The 7,576-nt window shown below is 31.8% G+C and overlaps 1 long non-coding RNA gene across 1 annotated transcript; it reads right to left on the reverse strand.

The window, feature by feature from the left end:
• Positions 1–1,465: 1,465 nt before the first annotated feature.
• LOC110716959 lies at positions 1,466–3,384 on the reverse strand. The gene is made up of 2 exons (XR_002510639.1): positions 2,839–3,384; positions 1,466–1,778 (listed from the first exon to the last, which is right to left on the reverse strand). It is a non-coding gene; the product is annotated as an uncharacterized LOC110716959 (long non-coding RNA).
• Between the last annotated feature and the right edge of the window lie 4,192 nt (positions 3,385–7,576).

Raw genomic sequence — 7,576 nt, forward strand, 5'->3', positions numbered from 1 at the left:
AAATAGTATTTACTTAAAAGTAAATTATCTCTACTCACAATTATTCAGTCTAGGGTGCACATTGCTAAAAAGAAAAAGCAGGGTATTAGTTTACCAACATGTTTATATCTTTAATCCTTAGATAAGTGACCTTGAGTTTCTAGTAATAAAAGTAGATATAAAATAGGTTAAAGTAAATAAAATATTTATTAAAGTTAATAGAAATGAAATTCACCTTCTCTACTTCTAAAATAAGGAAATTGCTATGAAGAAATGCTTATTGACAATCTCTAATTACTATGAATGCTTAAATATCTAGTATAAGTGATAGAACCTTCTGTCATACCTTTAATCCTTGGATGGTGAGCTTGAGTTTGTAAGTAATAAAAGTAGATACAAAATACGTTGAAGTAAATAAAATATCTCTTAAAGTAAACACAAATGAACCTACGTGGGATTCGAACCCACATCTTTTGTGCATTTGCACAATGCTCTACCTCTTGAGCTAGTAGGCTAGTATATATAAAGTTGACAATAATAAAATTAGCAAAGACAACATCAACAACATCAAAATCAGTTGCTAAGACCAGATGAAATAAGTTAAAGTAAATAAAATAAGTTAAAGTAAATAAAATATTTATTAAAGTAAATAGAAATGAAATTCACCTTCTCCACTTCTAAAATCTGAAAATTGCTATGGAGAAATGCTTATTGACAGTCTCTAATTGCTATGAATGCTTAAATACGTAGTATAAGATTATAAAACCTTCTGTCATACCTTTAATCCCTAGATAAGTGAGCTTGAGTTTCTAAGTAATAAAAGTAGATACAAAATAAGCTGAAGTAAATAAAATATTTCTTAAAGTAAATACAAATGAACCTACGTGGGATTCGAACCCACGTCATTTGTGCATTTGCACAATGCTCTGCCTATTGAGCTCGTAGGGTAGTGTTAGTTGCGCATAGAATAAGAATATTTAGTGAATGCAATTGATAAAGTTTAGTATCTTCATATTTATTTCAAAGTAACTAAAAATAAAACTCCATCTGACACAACAACCATCAGATAATGTCACTCATGTCAAGAGTATGAGCAGGTTGTGATTTAGGTTTCAGTAAATTAGTTAAGCCATGCATGGAACAAAAATGAGGACAAATTAAAGCACTTGGCGTGAAGGAATCAAGTTAAACCATTGAGGATTGTAGACTACCCAATGGCATCTCCATTCTTGAGTCGTGTACAAGTTGCAAATCATGAAAGTTGGTCACGATACTTGGTTGGATCTCCTGCTGTATAATATTCTACAAAGAAATGAGAAAACTGGAAAGAGTAATCTGAAAATTGGGTAATACGTAAAAAATAATATACAACCATTTGAAATGTATAGACATTCGAAACACTTTTTATTTAAAAAACTAACCAAGTAATCGGTTAGTAAATATCAGGTGGAGAGAGCAAGGCCAAAGTTACATAATTTAATGACAATGAAAAGGAAACACCACAAATTTTATTGAGACCTTAATATTGTTTCATAAACCACTACATAAAGTACATATTGTTTCAGAGTGTTCACCTTAATATTGTTTCATCAACCACTGCATATGTACGATGAAGGCGTTCCTTAATATAGTTACTCTCCAACTTAAGCTCTCTTGTTTCCTTCAAAATGCGATCAATATTTGTGTCCAATTTCCGACTGTTCTTTGTAATCTCAGTGATCCTTTCGATATATGATCTCCTAAAGGCAACTTTTCGCTGCTGCTTCATTTCTCCTGCAAGTTTAGCACACTCCTCTTCCCTTCAAAAACAGACAAGAAAATTTAAGTCATCTACCTTGAGTTTATAACCAGCCACAAGAAGCAAGTATATTCACTGCAGAGAAAGGGGAAAGCCAAAACCAGGATAAACAAGTATCGCTTGATTATTTAAGTCTTATAAATCTATATGCCAACCTTTACCCAGCTTTCACAACATGTTTACACACAAGTAGGAAACTATAGAATGGTAATCCAACACTCGAGATTACTATAAAGCAGGATTGCTCATAATTATCCTCAGAACGGTGTTAGCTGTAGGTACTGTATGTCTGTACCTTTTTCTGATTTCAGATAAAACAGAATGCATCTCTCTGTCAATGTCTTTTAGTTTTTGCAATTTAAGCACTCAACACTCAACAATGACCAGCCAACACCACAACCCCGCTCCCTGATTACAAAGACCCACACCATTTCATAACGCCCAAGGCCACAACAAAAATCTGCAGTGCCCTTGCTGCTACTACCAAACAACAACTCTCCAGGGGGCAGCCATAAACATCAATACCACACAACAAAATGCAAAATTTAATCATTATCAACTCAAAAAGTAAATAATATAAGCACAAAAGTAAATATTATAAGCATAAAAGTAAATGATATAATCGAATTGGGCTCATAAAATTGAGTTCTAAATCAGTAATTGAACACTTAAATTACATATCACATTTCACATAAAATACCTAAATAAATTATACAATACCCTAAATCATACAATTAGATTAAAAATTATAAAAAAGAAAAAAAAAACCCAAATCTTAGTACAAAACCCTAAAATGTAATAAGTAATTCGAAAAACACCCAAATCGAAATATATGAACCCTAAATCGTAATAAGTAATTAAAAAAACACAAAATCATAATAAAAGAACAATAAATAAATAAAAAATAAACTGAAAAAATCGAACAAAAAACAACAAAAACAAATCAGAAATAACAAATCGAATGATAAAACAAAAATCGCAAATCGAAAAAAACACAAAGCAAATCGATAAAAAAAAAATCAAAAAATCACAAAAAAGTATAATAAATCCTAATAAGTTACCCTCAAAACAATGAAGAAAATCGAAAGAGAAAAAACTTGATGACCGAAGAAAAATTCGAAGGAAGAGAGAGAATTAGAGAGAATTCAGAGGAAGAGAGAGAAAATGAAATGAAGAGAGAGAAAGTAGAAATGAAAATCAGATCAATTGAAGCAAGTCATTGAAAGCGCGAATTTACCATTTTGCCCTTAATGAGGCGGGTGGAATGTGAGCCGTTAGATTGAGTGCGATCAACGGTCCAGATGAGTTCCTAGTTTCTATTATAAACCTAGGTTCTCACATGATCTTGATCCTATATATATATATATATTAGTATGTGCCCGGGCGTTGCCCCGAATATCCATTATCAAATGAAATGAAATTAAATTAGAGTACTTCTTTCATTTTTCTTGTTCAGGCACTTTGGTCTGATGATTTCTGCTTTTATCTTTCTTTTATTTTTCTTACCTTCTTGTATATGATATACCCTGCATAAACCTCCTTTGTACTTAAGCCCACTACACAGAATCACTATCTAAAGCTTCTACTATGTGATTTATATCCAACGTGACTCGCTTTATTCTTGGACTGAGTCAACTCATCATAGTCACAATCAGAGTTGATGATTTGCTCCCGTGACCCGCTTTATTCTACCCGTTCAATCGTAGATCTTAGCCTTAGAACCAATGGTAGACTAAAAACAAATTAATGATACACGACCATATTAATAATTATAATAATTACGTGGTTACTCGTATAGGAGTAAAATTCTATTGTTAATTGGATATTCATATTAATTATAATATGTGGTGTGTTGATATAAGTATAATTCTATTGTCAATAAAAAGATAGATTTTTTTCAAAAGAGTTATAAATTATTTTATGTATACTTCCTAAACAAATCTATCCAATCTAATTTAACGTGGCATCTAATCTAATCACAATAATGTCTATTTGTTGCCTACGTGGCTCGACACTTGGCGAAAAACTGAAATGCCAAGTATCGTTGTCTCGTGGCCTGGCTGCGAGACCGGCTTTAGTTATTAGTGTTAAGATATGATATGATATGATATATGATATATATATATATATATATGACCAAGTTATAATGGAAACATCCCCCATAATGAGAACTAGGAACTCATTTAAGCCGTCAGATTAAGGCACAATAGACGACTATGATTAAAATAGAAAAGATAAATTCATTCCCACTCACTGTCTTCGTAACTTTCTTTCTCTCTTCAAAAACAAACTTTCTCTCTCTTCAATTTTCTTCACATTCTGGAAATTTTGTACTAAAACTAGGTATAATTAGATGTAAATTCGTTAAGATCATGCTTGAAATTTGAAGTTCGCTTGTTAAATTTGGTGAATTCAGTTTAAATTTCTTTTGCGATGCTTAATTCTTCGCTCGAGCCGCTGCCAATAGAGTTCAAAATAGGTATAGTTATAATAAGCTTAAATTTGAAATTTCTTAATGTAGACACCGGATTGTGTCTCCCCAAAAACAAAACCCAGTGATGAGTACCTTTCACGCTTTGATTAACAATTTCAGTAAAGAGTTGAAGAGTCTCGTGAATTTTGCTTAAGCCTTGACCATGTCCCTAACCTTACTTAAAATGTTTTAATCTAAAATCATCTATTTCGTGCCTTTAAACCCAAAATCATTCATTTTGTGTCTTTAAAATCATTCAATTTATAAAAATGTCCCAACCACATTATTTTGGTTCATAATCCTGGTCCAATTATTGCTTAGTTGGATGGGGTTTGAAAAGAGCTTTTCAACGATATATTATAAGCCCAAATCCGACTTAAAACGAAAAAGTTATGGCCAAAATACTAAACCAAGCTCAAACCGAGTCTAGGTCCACCTTACCTACGACCCAATGGTCATGTGAGGGTCTAAATACCATATTTTCTAATCCTAAACCCAGTTGGATTCTTTAGGAGCTTCTAGAATCCTCTAAAAGATTCTAATCTATCCTTTCCGAAAAGATAAAGATCAAAAGAGTTTGAAGCCGAATAAAATTTCTCTCATGATAGTCCTTATCTCGATCAAATTCAAAGACGTCTAGATAAATTTCGTTAACCCAATTATATTAGAAATCAAATTCCGTACAACTTTGTTATCTTCAAAACCATCGCAGAATGACAGAACCAACGCGCCGCAATAGTTCCATCGCGCCGCAATGGGTCCATCGCCTAGCAATGAAACCTTTTTTATTCCGTTCTAAATTCTAATCTTTTCTGTTCGTCTAGACTCTCTTTTTTCCCTATAAATAGAGGTCGATTTACCCCATTTCAATCATCAACAATCATCACAATCATCGTAATCATCCATTCTCTTTCTTTAACACCTATGTTCTTAGCCTTAGCCTAAACACATCCTTGATATATATTCTCCCAAATCAATCACAATTCCTCATTCACGAGATTCGAATACTTCTAGCCATCCTCGAGATTGCCTTCAACCTCAGCGTGAAAGGTTGATAGTTCTGAGGGTTTGGTCCCAAACCTATATTTCAATTCATATTTGATTTATTTACTTTATTGATTTAAATTTCTTAAAGTTTACTAACGTGTGTATTGTTTTAATAGCAAGAAGGTTGAGGCATCAAAGTAAGTAATTCGATTAAATCATGTTTACAATATTATTTTGATTTCTAGTATCATGATTAGGATGTTGATTATGATTTCCAGTATCATGTTTAGAATGTTATTTTGATTTCTAGTATCATGATTAGGATGTTGATTATTATTTCTAGTATCATGTTTAGGATAACGTTTTGATTTTGTTATTAGTGGCATGCTAGGATTTGTTATTAATCCGTTTGGTATCATGCCTAGGGTCTTACTATTAATGACGTTTTGATAATATTTTGATGATGATGACTGTTATATTAATCATATGTTGCTTGATTATTCATGGTTTATTGTTACTGCCTGGTCACGCCCCTTTTTGCAGGTTTAAAGGGAATTTGTACTTGAGATCACGCCTAATAAGATAATTAATAATTTGATTAAGGCTAATATGATTTTAATAATTCAAGTGATCACCAATGTTAGATTTGATTGTGCATTGATAATTAACCAACGTAGATTAAACAGGTTTAGGATTAATTTGATGTATGTATGTTGATCGAAAAGCACACATAAATATCATAAGAATTAAGTAGAGGTCTATTTAGGGCGGGTTCAATCTCTTTTAGGTTGGATTCGTACCATCATCCCCGAACATCCAGTCATGGTTCCGGACCACTATAGAGTTAGCGATCTCCGTGATCGTGAATGGGGTGTAACCTTCACACCCGTGAACGGTTTACAAGTTCCTAAAACTTGTTGGCGACTCTTTTATCTCTAGTTTCTTTTCCTTGGAGCGCCGTCATGCTTAAAAACATGAACCACAATAGGGCTCAATGAGAGAGTTGAAAAATTCCATACACTTATTTAAAATTAATTTTCACAATTTGTGTTTGAATTTTGAAGAATTAGATTTCTAATTTTTTATTAGAGAATTTTGGTGCTTGAATTTATGCTATATTTTCCGGATGTAGCGTATGAACTTGATTAAAGTAGACTATTGATTTGTTTGATACTGATTATTGATTTTTTTTTATTATTTCAGTTGAAGTAAATTTAATAAGATGAACATTACAATAAGTATTTTGTAGTCTCTATTACTTTGTAATATCTTCTAAAGTAAGATAAATTTTTGAATGCACACTAACTGTTAAACGAAATGTCTCAATGAATCCTATTATTTATAGATAGAAACAAAGTAAAAGTATATCAGTTATATTTTAAAGTAAATTGAAAAACTAACAATGTGATGTATAATATATGAGCAATCAAAATAAAAGGGAATCTAGAATCAGAGGTATGGAAGCTAGTGTAGGAAATAGAAGGTCCCGTAAAACTGTTATATACTTTTTTGAAGTTAAGTGTAACTTTACTTTGATCTTTTACTACTGATTTTAATTCTAGTTAGTGGTTTTTTTCCCCTGAATTCCACTCTCTGCTGCATACGATCAAATTATATGTACACTTGACCGTGGTTTATAAGTTTTCAAAGTTGTGATGAGGTAGAATCACATACCCTCACTTATGCAAGGGCGTTGGTGCATTCCATTGATGTTAGTGTCTTGTGGGCTTAGTTGATCAATGTGGAAACTAAAATTTTAACTTTAATTGACAAGCCCGACATATTTACATTTGAACTTCTGAAGCATGCTCCAAATATGTCCATTATTGAAAAAATCTTGAACTTCCTTTACAATGTGTTGAGATAAAGAAAGAGGAAAGAAAACAAGGGGGAGGGAAGATTGATGAGCTTTCATTCCAAATATGTCCATTATTGAAAAAATCAATTTCTTACAATTTAAACCCTCCAATTTTCTCCCCTCTAATTTCTTTCCTTCCTTCCTCATCTATATACCTATAAAATTGCAGAGTTTTTTTTATTTTTTATTTATTTTTTATTATTATTTAGAATTACTGATTAGCCTAGGAACTTTATAAATTAATTAATCATTGTTATGATTAGTTTTTCACTTACGTTTTTATAGAGACTTCTATTTTGAATTTCAATTACCATTAATTCAAGAAACCAAACATGACTCAAGAATTATCTATTTTGTTGTCTAAACGAGAGATAAATAAACTCACCATTTCCCTTCCCTTTCTTTCTCTCCATATTATTTAATCCAAACAAAGGGTTAATTACCCCCATTTAAAAAAAATGAAACATCTAAGGCTCTAATT

The sequence above is a fragment of the Chenopodium quinoa genome, unplaced genomic scaffold (genome assembly GCF_001683475.1).
Source record: "Chenopodium quinoa cultivar QQ74 unplaced genomic scaffold, ASM168347v1, whole genome shotgun sequence".
Classification (NCBI taxonomy): Eukaryota; Viridiplantae; Streptophyta; class Magnoliopsida; order Caryophyllales; family Amaranthaceae; genus Chenopodium; species Chenopodium quinoa.